Genomic DNA, 15,957 nt, shown 5'->3' with positions numbered 1-15,957 from the left:
AAACACCCATTTACCCCTATTCTTTGCTTTCTACTGGTCAACCAATCCTCTGACCATGCCAATACATTACCTGTAATATGGTGCAACTTTATCTGATGTAGCAGCCTTTGATGTGGCACCTTGTCACTTGCCTTCTGGAAATCAAAATACACCACATCCACAGGTACCCCATTGTCCACATTGCAGGTAATGTCCTCAAAGAATTTCACCAAATTAATTCAGCAGGACCTACCCTTCATGAACTCATGAACATCAGTGGGACAATTTATATCCAGCTGTCTTGCTATCTCTTCCTTGAACATAGATTCAATAATTTTCCTCAGTGCTGAAGTTAAGCTAACTGGACCAAAGTTACCGGCTTTTTGCCTATTTCCTTTTTTAAACAGTGACGTCACATTGGCTGTTATCAATCTGCGGGATCCACCCCAGAGTCCAGTGAATTGTGGTAAATAATTACTGGTGCATTTGCTATGTCCCCCATCGCCCCTTTTAGTATCCTGGGATGCAGTTAATCAGGGCTAAGAGACCCCCATGTCTACTGTTAGCCCTGTTACCTTGGCCAACACTGCCTCTTTAGTGATAATGATAATCTCTATCACAATCAGTGAGAGTTTCACATCAGAGGTGAATTAAATGGGTAGAAACATTGAAATACATCACTTTCATTAGCTCAGAAACAGTACTACAAAAATGATCTTTATCGAAACATACAGGTGTTATTGGCGATGTAACGGATTGGATGAAGAAAGGTTCGTTCCCTCCTGGGACCATTTGGGAAGGGAGTGTTTAATATCAGAATGGAGGTCGCACATTTAAGGCAAAGTCAAGGTGAAGTTTATTCTCTCAGATGGTTGTGAATTAGTGGGTTCTTTTACAGAAGAGGATTGTCAGAGCTGGGCCACAAAGTGCATTTAAGGCTGAGTTCGATTGATTTTCAGCAGCAAGGGTATCAGAGGTTACTGAGAAATCCAAGAAAGTGCAGTTCAGGATTATCAGGTCAGGATTATCTGCTCATTTAATAGCAGAGCAGACTTGATGGGCTGAGTTGTCTCCTTCTCCTCCAAAACTGCATCATGTTAATATAAAGCTGCAAAACTGACCAGAGCAAATTTTGCTTAAAAACAGGTAGATCCCATCGGGATACCGAACCTCAGTGATATTTGCAAAGGACAACAAACAAAGAAGCAGTCATTGTCAGAAGTGGGATTAGAACCCACGCCTCCAGGTGGAGACCAGAACAGCCAGCTTTGCAGGGGAAAGAGTCTATTCCTTGAGTCTGGCGCCTTAGACCACTTGGCCATCCTGACACACCTTGGCTGCTCCAGAGTGATCTGTATACCAGGGTAAACAGGAAAAGCCAGTCTTCAGCACCCACACTGAGTCTGGCTCCATTAGGCCCACAGTCACCTCTCACAAACCACCGTTGCCCTTCACTTTTCCCAACCTCCACCTTGTTCTTGTCTTAAACAATTGCATGTCAGGCAATTGTAGCTGACATTGCTGATGTAGAACTGGGATGTAGATTGAAGTGACACCGCCTGGTCTATGGCGTAATTCTACTTCTAAAGGTCAGTCAATATTTCACAGTTATGATTGCAAATTTTAACCATGAACACGCCACGGCAGTGAAGGCACTGAACCCTAATCAGCAGACTGCGAGGGAAGACTTATATCTCTCTCACCCTGGTCACTGCCTGATTCAGCATTGTGTCTCTCATCCTTCTGCACATGATCCCCTTGGCTCCATCACGGTGTTGTCACATTGTCTTGGTTTATACTGCACAGACTACCCTGCCATCTATTACATTGCAGTTTCTAATGAATGAAACCCTACCTTACAGGGCACAGTCTTCACTCTATAGCGCAGTGTTGAAAGCAATGGTCATGTAAAGCACCGGTCATGAGTTTACTTCTAACTGGAGGAGAGGAGAATGTTTGTACAACTGCGGCATCCAATATCAAAAGGAGCACTTTCACATCGTCTGAAATTATGCCAATGTCATTTCCCCCACAGGCCAGCAGTGAGGTGAGGTGAGGTATTATAAACTGTAGGTTGACAAGGAAACAATGGGGGAGCAACACGGAGAGGGGAGCGGCCGAATGCTTTATTTCTTTGCTGTAGTCAGATTCTGGTTTTGAAGTGTGAAATGGGACAATATAACCCAAATGGGTGAAATCCTACTTTCTGGGGCTTGGTTTCTGCTGAGGCCTTTGTCACCTTTTGGGAAATATGTCATGTGTTACCTTCTGAAGGTGAAAATGTGGTCCACTTCCCCAAGGGAACGTGAACATCTCAAACGGCCGGTCCATCGTCTCGTAACACACAAAGCTATGGGCAAAGGCTGGAAACTGGGATGTTGAGCCTCTTTCTGTGCCATAAAAACGTGATGATTCAGTCATTTTGCAGGATAAACAACTGTTGTAGAAAGAAAAAAAAAGCCAGGAGTTTTGCAATTACGATGCACACAGGTCTCTCGCTATCCATGGTGGTCTAGTGGTTAGGATCGGCACTTTCACTGCCACAGCCCGGGTTCGATTCCCGGTCAGGGAATCCAGTTTTATTTTCCCTGATGGTGACAATGCAAAGGCAGTGCAGCTCTGTCTGCAATCCTTTCAATGACAGTTCCTGACCCCGAGAACATCAGGGTCCATATTCCAGCCGCTTAAAGAGGGGAAAGGTGCCTTAGCTGTCACTGCTCAGTCAGGCTACTCACCTTTGTGTTGTGTTGTTAGCAGGGACATCAGCAGTGAGGGTAACATTCACAAGGTACACAACCAGCAAAGATAATCACAGTCGCTACTTCAATTCAATTGTCTCCCCTTTGTGACGCAGTGAGTTTCACTGCCATTTGTCGTCAGGAAGCTACAATTCACCTGATCGAGTCTGTTCAGCCATTCAATGAGATCGCTGCTGATCTGATAAATGTCAACTCCGCTTTCCTGCTTTTCCTCCATAACCTGAGGTAAACTCGAGCCGAATCACAACATCATATATTACCGATATTTTTCACAAGTTTAGATGACTTCAGTGACCTGTGCATGTTTGCATGAAATTGAATAATATGAAATGAGCCAAAAAAAGCCCTTCCCACAGTTCAACCCAGTGCAGAGTCAGCCGTATGACAAGAGTAAGAGAGCAAAAACGTTAACTCTATTTCTCCCAGCACAGATTTCTCTCTCGACGAGTTGAATATTTGCAGCATTTTTCATTCTAATTGTGACATTTTCATGGACAGATCCTCACTCAATCCACAAATAACTGAGCTTCCAAAAACCATTTTGCCTCAGATTAAAATTGCTGTGCATCTTTTCATACAGCTTGAGGTCCCAATAATCCCTGCCCCATGTCAATAGAAGCTGCTCCGGGTGAGGGTGGAGCCCACAGACTCGGCATTTCACGCGCCTCTATGGCCATAGAAGGACCGCGCACTCACCAATTCCATCACTTCTATCTGTATCCCCCTGGTCACTGTCTGATTCACCACTGTATCTCTCATCCTTCTGCACATCATCTCCGTGGCTCTATCTCGATTTTGTCACATTGTCTTGGCTCATATTGCACAGACTATCCTGTTATCTATTATCACAGCGTACGTCTGCACGCTCATTGCCATCCCCATTTCCGGTTATATCTTCGTGGCTGGTTCACTGAGTTTCCCTGGTTCTGGGCCCAGGAACTGGGATTATATGGTTGTATGCAGCAATGGTTACTTCCTTGTGTGAGGGAGCTGATGAAATATCCAATGTTAAACTAGATTACTATTGAAAGGTACATTTCAACAAGAGCCAGCACTGCACACAGAGTCTTTGATATTTCGTAGAAATCTATCAATCTCAGTCTTCAATATAATCATTGATGGAATCTCCACAGTCCCTGGTAGCATTGTAATTGCAGATTCCAGCCCTCTGTGAATCTCCACATTACAGTGTTCCAGTTGTCGATCTGGTGCTGTTCCTAACATATCCTCTGCCACTGTAGTTATTGCTTGTTGCACACCAGCAAACTCATGCGGTGCTGTGATCGTATTCTGGTTAGTACTCTGTGTTGTGGCCACAGCAACCTCGGTTTGAATCTGAGACCTGGCAGTGGGTGCTTGCTGTATTTTGTTTTAATCCTTGTGCCATGGGCCACAGAAATGCAGCAAGTATCAAACATTTTTACGTGTAAATATTCTTTGAGGTGGTGACAATCATCTCCCATCCCCGGCTCTCTCACATATCTGCATTTGATGTGTCACAATTCAAACCCACCACTTAGAGAATTTTCTCCCTCCCACAATCACTAACTCTCCTTTACGTCCCTCCTTCCACTTCACTGAGACACTGCACAAGCTAACATCCATTTTCACATTGACATTGTTCATTCTGTCTTGTTGCAGTCTATGTTGCTGAGTGAACGTGGCCTGTCTCACCACCAGGAACTCTAAACCAGATGAAATATTTAGATACTGGGACGGTCAGATCAAGACTCATGGAGCAGCTTTTACTGACATGGACCAGTGATTATTGGAACATCAGGCCTAGGAAAATGACCCATGGCAATAATGAGCAAAATGGACTGCATCAGAAAAGACCAGTTTCAGTGGCTTTCTGCAGCATTCATTGTATTTGTTCATTTCGCTACAGCGAGAGTATTGTGCGCAGTTCATTAATTCACATTATTGTGGGATGTGATAGCACCAGAAACTGTGCCGAAGAGATTTACCAGGATATTGTCTCACCTGAAGAGTTTCCTTTATGAAGTGAGATCGAACAGACTGTGGTCGTTTTCCTCAGAGCAGAGGCGATGTACAAAATAGTGAGGGTAGACTATGTAAACGCTTCCCCTCGAGGGAGGGTTCAATCACCGGGGTCCATAGATTTAACCTAAGAGGAAGGAAGTTTTGAGTATATTTACAGAAAATTGCTTTTAGCCAGTGGATGTTTGGAATTTGGAAGCCACTGCCTGCAAGTGTCCTAGAGGCAGAGATCCTTCTGACTTTAATAAGCATTCAGATGTGAATTTGTGATGCTGTGGCATTGACGGTTATGGGCGAAGCAATAGAAATAGAATTTGGATACTAAAGCGATTGTATGTGATTGGTGCACACGTAAAGGGCTGAGGGGGCAGTAGCACCTGATGCCGTCATTAGCATTGTGGTCAGTATCCCCACCTTTCACGAGGGAAACCAGGGTTCAATTTCCTACTGGACCCAACCCAAGCATTTTTGGGGCCTTTCAGCAAAACGGACACAGCTTCGATTTCAGCTTCAGCTGATGTCTGCATGGAGTTTGCACATTCTCACCATGTCTGCGTCTGAGTGCTTCAATTTCTTCCCATGGTCTAAACGTATGCAGGCTCGCTGAATTGAACACAGAGAACAGTGAAGAGTACAGGACAGGCTCTTCAGCCCACAATGTTGTGCCAAAATATCATCCTACTCTAAGATCAAACTACCCTCCATAGTCTATGTTTTACGATCATCCTCGCAACTGTCCAAGACTCGGTTAAATGTCCCGAATGTATCTGACTTGAATACCACTGCCGACTGAGCATTCCATGCACCCACCACTCTCTGTGTAAAGAACCTACTTCTGACATCGCCACAATATCTTCATTCAATCACCTTAAAAGTATGCCCCCTCATAATAGTCACTTCTGCTCTGGGAAAAGGTCTCTGAGTATCCATGCTATCTATGTCCCTCATCAACTTATTTACCTATATCAAGTCACAGCTCATCCTTCTTTTCTCCAAAGAGAAAAGCCCAAGCTCCCTCAACCTTTCCTCATAAGACCTGCCCTCCAGTTCAGGCAGCATACTGGTAAATCTCCTCTGCACCCACACGGAAGCTTTCGCATCCTTCCTATAATGAGGTGATCAGAACTGAACACAATATTCCAAGTGTGGCCTCACGAGTGTTTTAAGCAACTGCAGTATATCCTTGTGGCTTTTAAACTCAATTTCCTTGCCAATGAAAGCCAACGCAACATACACCTTCTCAACAGCAGTATTAATTTGGGTAGCAACTTTGACGGGTCTATCGATGCGGACCCCAAGATCCCTCTGTTTCTCTACATTAGCAAGAACATTAGGTTAACCCTAAATTCTGTATTTAAAGTCAACCTTTCAAAATGAATGACTTCACACTTTTCCAGGGTGAATTCCATCTGCCACTTCTTTGCCCAGCTTTTCATCTTGTCAATCACCCATTGCAAACTCCAACAGCCCTCCACACTACCCACCATGCCACCAAACTTCGTGTCATCATCAAACTGACTAACCCATCTTTCCACTTCCTCATCCAAGTCATTTATAAAGACCACAAACAGTGGGGTTCCCAGAACAGATTCTTTCAGAACACCACTGATCGTCGAGCTTCAGGCTGAATAATTTCCATCTATTACAACCCTCTGGCTTCCATTCTGTATCCAGACAACCAAATTTCCATGAATCCCATGTCTCCTAGCTTTCTAAATGAACCTACCTTGGGGAACTAAATCAAATGCTTCTCTAAAATCCATATGCATCACTTCCATTGCTTGATCTTCATCAATGTCATTTGCCACATCCTCAAAGAAGTCAGTCAGGCTTCTGAGGCATGACCCGCCCCTCAAAAAGCCAAACTGACTATTTTTAATCAAATTGTGCATGTCCAAATAATCATAAATACTGTCTGTCAGAATCCTCTCCACTAATTTGCCCACCACAGAATGACTCACTCTTCTGTAATTCGCAGGATTATCCCTATTGCCTTTCTTGAACAAGGGAATAACATTTGCCACCCTCCAATCATTTGGTATTACTCCAGCAGGCAGTGAGGACACAAAAGCCATCACCAAAGGCAAAGCATTCTTTCCCTCGCTTCATCCTCCTTCCTAACATCAACCTGTTTGAGCGTATGTGTCTTTTTCATGCTATCCTCACAAATGTTAAGGCCCCTCTCACTGGTGAATACTGAAGCAAAGTATTCATCAAGGCCCTCCCCTACCATATCTGACTCTGAGCGCAAGTTCCTCCTACTATCCCTGGTAGGCACCACCATTACTCTGACCATGCTCTTGTTCCTCACATAAATATAGAATGCCTTGGATTTTCCTTCATCCAACTGTGGATCCATAGGGACTGTGAGAGGAGTTACAATTCCCCATCCAAGCTGCAAACACATCGGCGCAATCATATCCGGAAGAAACTGTTGACTTGCTGGATGTGTGAGAAGGCATTCACAGCGGTTTCACAATGGAAAGGGGCTGTTTCCCTGCTGTGGGAGTGGCAAGGAATTCATTCAGCCATCCCACCTGCTGACTCACTAATGGGTCCATACTGGGGAGAGACCATTCACCTGCTCCGAGTGTGGGAAGGAGTTCTCCTGGTCATCCAGCCTGTTGAAACCCCAACAGGTTAACTCTGAACAGAGACCCTTGAAATGTGCAGATTGTCGGAAGTGCAATAAAAGCTCAAGTAGACTTTTGTACTGCCAACGTGCTCACAGGTGCTGTCACTGTGGGGCTGGGTGCAGGGCATCATCAGCCCTCATTGTACATCAGCAAATACACACTGGGGAGAGGTCATTCACCTACTCGGTATATGAGAGAAAATTCACTCAGACATATAGCTTGAAGAAACACCAGTGGGTTCAAAAGTAACTTCAGTAATTGAATATTTCTTTTGCTTGTTCATGGGATCATGGCATCAGAAGCTCAGCAAGCTTTTATCATCCGTTCTAACTGCCCAGGGGATGGTTCAGAATCAAACTAATGGTTATAGGACGGATTCACATGGAGGTCAGAATAACAATGGCTCCCAGACCCGATGGCATTGAGTTGATTTTCTGGTCTCTTGTCCCGTTTCTGGAACAAAAGTGAATAAATTGGTGCAATTGATTTAAAAGTGAAAGACTAAAATGTTGTTTTTCTCTCTGATTCAGCATGCCCTGCTGTTTGCTCAGTTGTTATTGACAACCTCATGGCCCTCACTCCATCATCTGTTCCGGAGAGTGTTACAGGAAGGAGGGAATGGTCAACTGTATCTGGTCACTCAAAGGGTCACTGGACCTGAAAGGGTAACTCGGATTTCTTTCATAGATGCTGCCACGCCTGCTGTATTTTTCCAGCAATTTCTGTTTTTGTTTCTGATTTCCTGCATTTGCAGTTTTTTTGTAAATGTTTTTTTTCAATATCCTCTTTGTCTGTTTCAGAGGAGCCTCATTGATAGGTTTGGTCGGTTTTGGAAATTGAAAGTTAAGGCACAGATCAGGCAATGATCTAATTGAATGACAGAACAGGCTTAAGGGGCTGAATGGCCTACTCCTGTTCCGATAAAAGTTTTCCATTTGCAGCTTGTGGCAATATTTCCCCCCACTCTTCACTTCACATCCCTGACTGTTACACTATGTGCTATAACTGGCTGAACAAGTCTCCTGTGTTTGAACTCAGTCTGTTACTATTCAGTGCCCCATCTTCGCCTGCCCGGGTTTGACTCTCATCACAGAATTTTGTCTCGACTGCAGAAATTCGCCAAAGATCCTCAGGCAGCACCTTCCAAACACATAACCACTTCCATCTGGAAGAACAAGGGCAGCAGATATATGGGAAGATCACCACATCCACGTTCCCCTCCAATTCACTCACCATCCTGGCTTGGAAATATATCACTGTTCCTTCACTGTCGCTGGGTCAAAATCCTGGAATTCCCTCCCTAATAGCATTGTGGGTCACCACTCAGCAGGAGGACTGCAGCAGTTAAGGAAGGCAGCTCACCACCACCTTCTCAAGGGCAACTACAGATGGGCAAGAAATGCTGGCACAGCCAGGGACACCCACATCCCACACATTAATTAAAAAAATACTGTGTGAACAGTCACAACAGGAGGATCCTGGCACCTCATTCCCCTGGAACAAAAACAATGTTGCTGGAAAAGCTCAGCAGGTCTGGAAGCATCTGTGACCCTTCCTCACTCCCCTGGGATCTACCAAACCTGCTTATTATTTCCACTTCCTCTTTCATTCTGACAGTTTAATTTCTCAATTTCACTCCATGCGCCTTTTGAGCTCTTCAACAACCCCATTGAGGTAAACGAGAGCTGGAATTAATGCAGGGAACTGGGAAGTGGGCGGAACTATGAGGAGAGGCCACATCAAAGAAAGCTCCCATTCCAACAACAGAGCTTCTCAAAACACAAAGGCAGTATGAAAGCTTGAGCTGAATGAACATGGGGGTGTGTGGGCTGTCATGAGGAAAAAGTGACCAAGGTCACAAATGGTTAAGATCACAGGATCCCCATAGTGCAGAAAGAGGCCATTCAGTGCATCTAGTCTGCACTAGCTCTCTATCCCACCCTACTCCCCACAACCCCACATTTACCGCAGCTAACCCAACCACGTAAGCTGCACACTCGGAGACAATTTAGTGCGGCCAATCCACCTAACTTGCATTTTTGGGCTATGGGAGGATCACAGCTTAGCTCTCAAGAAAAAATGTGGATTAAGGCTCAAAAAAACCTCAAGTCTATAGAAAATTCATGCTTTTTGTTTCCAAAATTAAAATCTGGGGAAAACTGCAGCCACAACGATTTTAGAAATCACTCTGGAGGAAGAGAATTCAAAACTCTGACCCAGGGGTGGGGTTGACAGATGCCTGGGACCAGAAATGTAACAGATTCAGAGCAAGGTAGGGGTGAGACAAGGGCAAAAGGCACATGTCACGGGGGGAAGGCAGGAGAGATCCAATTGCAGAAATGTTATTAGTCCCTCAAGGCTGCAGGGAATGGAGTTAGGGCTGGAAAAGAAACAAATAAACAAAAGATGTGCCTGGAGCCAGGTGTGCAGTGGACCCAGACACAAATTGAAACAAGAAATGTAAACAAATTGGGGCAGAGTTCACAGTCTGAAATTGTTGATCTCAATGATGAGACCAGAAAGCTGTAAATCCTGGCTCGTTCTATTCCAGCCAACACACACATGATGGGCCAAGGGTGAATGCTGCTGGCCAGCCAACAATATGCACATCACACAAATGAATTAAAAAAGGCCTTGCTCAGCACTGTAATTTTCTAGAACTTTTGTTCTGACATTTGCAGTTTGTTTCTGATGACGGCTATAACCCTAAAATTGAACTAGAGTTTAGTATCCGAGAGAAATGTAAAATAAGTCAGCTTTGCTTCAAGCACACCGCTGTAGTTTGTTGTATTTGTCCTGAGGGCTGAACAGCACCTGGAGCTCAGAAAGGACAATCTCAGGGTGGGAGGTAGGGGAGTCGTGCACAGCAACAGAGCTTCAGTCGGGGCAAATCCCTCAGGGTCAGACTGAGGGGGTCAGATGGCACTTTACTCTTTCACGTCTCTCTTCATTGACAGCCAAGCCACAGTGTGGGTTAATCCTGCTGTGTGTAAGAAATGTGTCCCAGCTACTGTCTTCCATGGCTCACAGCTCCTTGACACGGAACAGAATCTCGTTTCCAACTCGGTTTAGAGTCAGGGGAAGTACAACGGTGAATGCCGGAAATGTGCTTCAAATCAGAGATTAGTGTAAATCAATGATGTGTTCCTGACTGGAAGTGAACCCTCAGGCTCAGGTTTAGGTTTCTTCTACATTGGTAAAGATAAAACAGTATTTCGTAGCCGTACAGCACTAAGACCCAGAGCAGTCGGAGCAGGGGTATGAACATCCTGTCCCTGCCTCAGCTGTAATCACACAGAATGCACCAGGGTGAAGTGAGAGAAGGGTCTGGGTTAGAAATTATATTTCACCAACAATGATGACATGGGGCGGGTTGATAAAATGTTAATTTTCATTTTCAATTACTGCACATAACATGCATGTATTTTTCAGGAAAGGATGAAGAGGGGTTCCTGATGGCAGTGGGAAGATGTTTTTTCGGAAGGAGTCTTGTCTGAGACTTTATCACTTTTTTATGATGTCTCCAGGACATGTCTTTTATTCCCACTTTGATATCATTTCCCAACCTGACTACCTTCCTTCCACTTGTTTGATCCAGATGTAACAGTCAAAAACGAATGATAATGGGAACTGCAGATGCTGGAGAATCCCAGATAATAAAGTGTGAAGCTGGATGAACACAGCAGGCCAAGCAGCATCTCAGGAGCACCAAATCTGACGTTTCGGGCCAAGACTGATGAAGGGCCTGTGCCCGAAACTTCAGCTTTTGTGCTCCTGAGATGCTGCTTGGCCTGCTGTGTTCATCCAGCTTCCCACTTTATTGTCAAAAACAAATATTTCACTTGGTGGATATTTTCCTGTGACAATTTTTTTTATTTCAAAAGCCTCACATCAGGTTTAATCCAACCAAACACAAAACAGCCCTCTTGATTTACACCCAAACGACATCCCTGTACTCCTGAGAACATGAGATTTGGACACAGGCACAAGATGCTTCTGGTGTAAGTTAGTAACAAAACGGCTTCTAGCCTGGGAACTGTAAATTCTGCTGGAGCTGCTCTTTTCGCCTAGGAACTGTGAGTTCTGCGAGAGCAACATAAATAATGCAGGAATGATCAGATAACGCAGTACTAACCATTCTAGCTGCCCTTCAGTTGCAAATGTTGTGGCGCTGTGTGGTGAGATAAAAAGTAACCTATGTGTTGTGATGTAAGTTGTTTACCAGTTAATGTTATAGGATTATGTAACTGTCAATGAAGCAATATCATGTATTGATTGTTTGAATACACTGTGCGATCACACCATGTACCCTGCTTTAAGAAAAGTATAGAAATGTCTTTGTATTAGCCTGTGGGTTGCAGCTCCTCCGGGGAATACGGAAGTCCTCAACTTCTGCGTTTTACGGATGATCTGTACCCGGCCGTATGATGAAATAAAGCGTAAACTCTTAAACAGCCAGACCGACTGTGAGTATTCAATGACTGATCACGGAACCGAGAGACCCCACCGGAGGTCGAGATTTACACAGGGATTGGGTGAATCCTGAGAGGAGTGTAAGGGCAGTTGGAGTACGCTTCAGAAGGAGATCACCACTGATGCAAAGCGGCAGCAGTCTGTACCGTCTACAAGATGCACTGCAGTGACTCAGCAAGGCTCCTCCAACAGCACCTTCTGAATCTGCAGTCTTTACCATCCAGAAGGACAGTGGCAGCAGTCACATGGGAACGCTACCACCTGCTAGATCCCCTCTAGGCCACATACTGTGCTGGCCTGGAAATATAACGTGGAGATGCTGGTGTGGGATTGCGGTGGACAAAGTCAGGAGTCAGATGACACCAGCTTATAGATCAACAGGTTTATTTGAAATCACAAGCTTTCTGAATGCTGCACCCAACTTTGTCACTTTCTTATGATGTGTAATAAAGTAATAAAGTGGTGCTTCATCTGTCAAAGGTGGAACACCCCGAAAGGTTATGATTTCAAATAAACCTGTTGGGCTTGAACCTGGTGTTCTGTGTCATCTGACTTTGGCCTGGGAATATATTTTGTTCCTTCTGTGTCGCTTGGTCAAATTCCTGGAAGTCTCCCTCAATAGCACTGTGGATCTATCAACAATACATGAACCATAGCTAGCTCCATCCTCTCCAGGGCGGGTAGCGATGGGCAATAAATCTGGGCCTACAGTAATGCCAATGGCTCATAAGCAAATACAGTATTTAGATCAGTGAGGGAGGGATGGGCAGGGAGTGAGGGAGGGATGGGCAGGGAGCGAGGCAGGGGCAGGAGAGGAGGGAGCGAGAGAAGGAAGGTGAGGGGGAGGGAGCGAGGGAGTGGTGAGGGAGGGAGGGGGAGAGCGGGAGTGAGGGGGCACCACTGGGAGGGAGGGAACAAGTGAGGGAGCAAAGGACAGGGATCAGTGGACAGGGAGCGAGGCGTGGGGAGGAAGGGAGCAACCGACGGGGTAGGGAAGGAGTGAGGGATGGAGGGTATGACAGGGAGTGAGCAAGGGGCAGGAAGGGAGGGAGCAAGGGAGTGAAGGATGTGGAGAGTGGAGCCAAGGGATGCAAAGGGAGCAAAAGGACTGGTAGGGAAGGAGTGAGGCTTGCAGGGGAGGGATGAGGAGTGGGGGAGGGAGTGACGGGGATCGAGGGAGTGGGGGACCGGGATCGAGTGAGTGAGGGACCAGGATCGAGGGACTGAGGGCGAAGATCCAAGGACGGGTGCTAGAGACCGAGGGACCGGGGGAGGGAGTGAGTGAGGGAGGATGTGAGGGATGGGGATGGAGGGAGTGAGGAACATGGAGGAGGGAGAGAGTGTGGGAGCAAGGGACGGGGAGGCAGAGTTTGAGGGATAAGGAAGGGAGCGATGGAGGGAGGGACAGGGATGTGGGAGTGATGGGGAGGGACAGGGAGGAGGGAGGGAGCAAGGGGCATGGTAAGGGTGGGAGTGAGTGACAGAGAGGGGTCAAGGGAGGGGGTGAGGGATGAGGAGTGAGAGACGGGGAGAGAGGAATCGAGGGACGGGGAGTGAGGGACAGGCAGTGAGGGATGTAGGTAGGGAGGGAGCAAATGATTTGGAGGTAGGGAGCGGGGGACAAGGCATTGACGGGGAGGGAGTGAGCGAAAGGGAGGGGAGGGAATGAGGGACGGTGAGGAGGCAGGGAGCAAGGGATGTGGTAAAGTTGGGAGTGAGGGATGGAGAAGGATCAAGGGAGGGAGTGAGGGATGGGGACGGAGAGACGGGGAGTGAGGGAGAGGGAGCGATCGAGTGAGGGACGGAGAGGAAGGGAGCAAGGGATGTGAGTAGGGAGCAAGGAAGGGGAGAGCGACCGAGGGAGGAATAGGGAGGGAGCGAGGGAGGGGAGACGTTGAGAGGGATGGAGAGGGGGTGTGAGGGAGGGTAGTGGTAGGGGTGCGAGTGAGGGAGAGACGGGCAGCGAAGCAGTCAGGGATGGGGATGAAGGGAACACAGGACCTGGCTAGGGAGGGAGCCAGGGAGGGAGTGAGGGTGGGGAGGTATGGGGACATGAGGAAGGGAGGGATGGGAGCGAAGGACGGGGTGGCAGTGAGCAAGGGATGAGGAAGTGACTGGGAGGGATCAAGTGAGGAGGGGAAGGGAGAAGGGGAGGGAGCAAGGGAGGGATGGACGGGAGGGGGAGCACAGGATGTGGAGGGAGTGAGGGAGGAACGGGGGGCGGTTGGGAGGAAAGGACGGGAAAGTGCAGTGAGTGAGGGAGATGGGAAGGAGCAAGGAAGGGACAGGGAGGGTGGGAGGGAGGGTTGGGGAGGGTGGGAAGGAGGGAGGGAGGGACTGGAGGATGGGGAGGGAGGGAATGTGGAAGGAGCGAGGAAGGAGTGAGGGATGGACACGGATGGAGTAAGGAGGGAGCGAAAGGGGAGAAAGGAGGGGACAAGCAGGGAGCGATGGGCCGATGACCAAGCATGGGATGAGGAGGGAATGAGGGACAGGGAGGGAGCGATCGAGGGAGTGTGGAGGGGAAGGGAGGGAGAAAGGGATCTGGGTGATTGCGAAGTGGGGAGAAAGGAATGGGGAAGGGAGTGACGGAGGGATGGGGATGGAGGGAGGGATGGAAAGGGAGGGAAGGAGCGAGTGACGGGGTGGGAGACAAGGAGGGAGCGAGGAACAAAAAGGAGTGGCGGAGGGAGTGAGGCATGGGGATGGAGCTAGGGAAAGGGAGCGAGTGAGGGAGAGAGAGAGAACGGAGTGAGGGAGGAAGCAAGGCAGAAGTGAAGAAGCAGCTTGGGACGGGGAGGGAGCGAGGAACAGAGAAGGAGCAAGGGAGAGGTGAGGCAGAGGGAGGGAGCGAGGGAAAGGGAACAAGGGAGGGAGACAGTGAGAACGGAGCGAGGGAGGAAGCAAGGCAGAAGCGAGGAAGGAACTAGGGACGGGGCCGGAGTGAGGGAGGGAGCGAGGAGGTAGCAAGCGGGGAGCAAGGAAGGAGCAAAGAGGGAGGAACGGACCGATTGAGGGACCGAGCGAGGGATAGGGAGGGAGGGAGGGATGGGGTGGGGGTGAGGGAACAAGAGACGGAGATGGAGAGATGTGAAACGAGGAGGCGAGTGACAGGGAGTGAGGAAACAGGAACGAGGGACAGGGAGGGAGCGAGTGAGGGAGGGAAGGACAGGGAGGAAGCAAGGAATTGGGTGGGAAGGAGTGGAGAACGCAGAGGGAGGGAGCGAGTGATGGGGACGGAACAAGGGAGGGAGTGAGGGACAGAGAGGGAGCAAGGGATGGAGTGAGGGTTGGGGAAGGAGCAAAGGAAGGGGAGGGAGTGAGGGAGCTAGCGAGGAGGGACCAAGGAAGGGAGTATGGAAGGAGTGAGGAAGGGACGCAGTGCGACCAAGGGAGGGGGCAAGGAGGGAGCAAGGGCGGAGTGACGGACAGATCGAGTGATCAAGCGAGGGACAGGAGGGAACGAGGGTCGTGGTGGGAGTGAATGAGGGAGTGAGGGATGGAGAGGGAGAGATGTGAAGCCAGGATGCGAGTGACTGGGAGCAAGAAACAAGGAGTGAGGGATAGGGAGAGACTGAGTGACGGGGAGCGAGAAACGGGGAGTGAGGGATGCGAAGGGAGCAAGCAACAGAGCGAGGGATGGGAAGGGAGAGACGTAGCTAGGGATGGGGGGGGAGAGGCGGGGAGGGAGGGAACAAGAGACAGGGAGGGAGGGGCTGGGAGGGAGCAAGGGACGGGAAGGGAATGAGGGAGCAAGGGACAGGGTGGGGACGAGGGAGGTAATGAGGGAGCAGGAAGGAGGGAGTAAGGGGGTAGCAAGGGACTGGGCCGGGGACAGGGAGTGAGTAACGGAAAGAGACGGGGAGGCAGCAAGGGATGCGGAGGGAGCAAGGGAGGGAGCAACGGTCAGGGAAGGGGTGAGTGACGGGTAGGGAGCGAGGGATGGAGAGGGACTGAGGGAGCAAGGGACAGTTTAAGAGCAAGGGAGTGAGTGATTGGGAGGGAGCGAGTGAATGGCGGATGAAGCGAGTGAGCGAGAGGCAGAGGGAGGGAGAGACAAGGGACGACAAGGGAGAGAGCGATGGGAAGGGAATGAGCGAGGGAGTCAG

At 48.4% G+C, this 15,957-nt stretch overlaps 1 non-coding gene across 1 annotated transcript; it reads right to left on the bottom strand.

Moving 5' to 3' along the window:
• Nucleotides 1–1,192: 1,192 nt before the first annotated feature.
• trnal-caa (transfer RNA leucine (anticodon CAA)) lies at nt 1,193–1,307 on the bottom strand. Its single transcript has 2 exons — nt 1,270–1,307; nt 1,193–1,238 (listed from the first exon to the last, which is right to left on the bottom strand). It is a non-coding gene; the product is annotated as a tRNA-Leu (tRNA).
• Nucleotides 1,308–15,957: the final 14,650 nt, after the last annotated feature.

The sequence above is a fragment of the Stegostoma tigrinum genome, chromosome 11 (genome assembly GCF_030684315.1).
Source record: "Stegostoma tigrinum isolate sSteTig4 chromosome 11, sSteTig4.hap1, whole genome shotgun sequence".
In the NCBI taxonomy this organism is placed as follows: domain Eukaryota; kingdom Metazoa; phylum Chordata; class Chondrichthyes; order Orectolobiformes; family Stegostomatidae; genus Stegostoma; species Stegostoma tigrinum.
The sequence above is the reverse complement of the archived record's forward strand: the minus strand, read 5'-3'. Positions and strand labels throughout refer to the sequence as shown.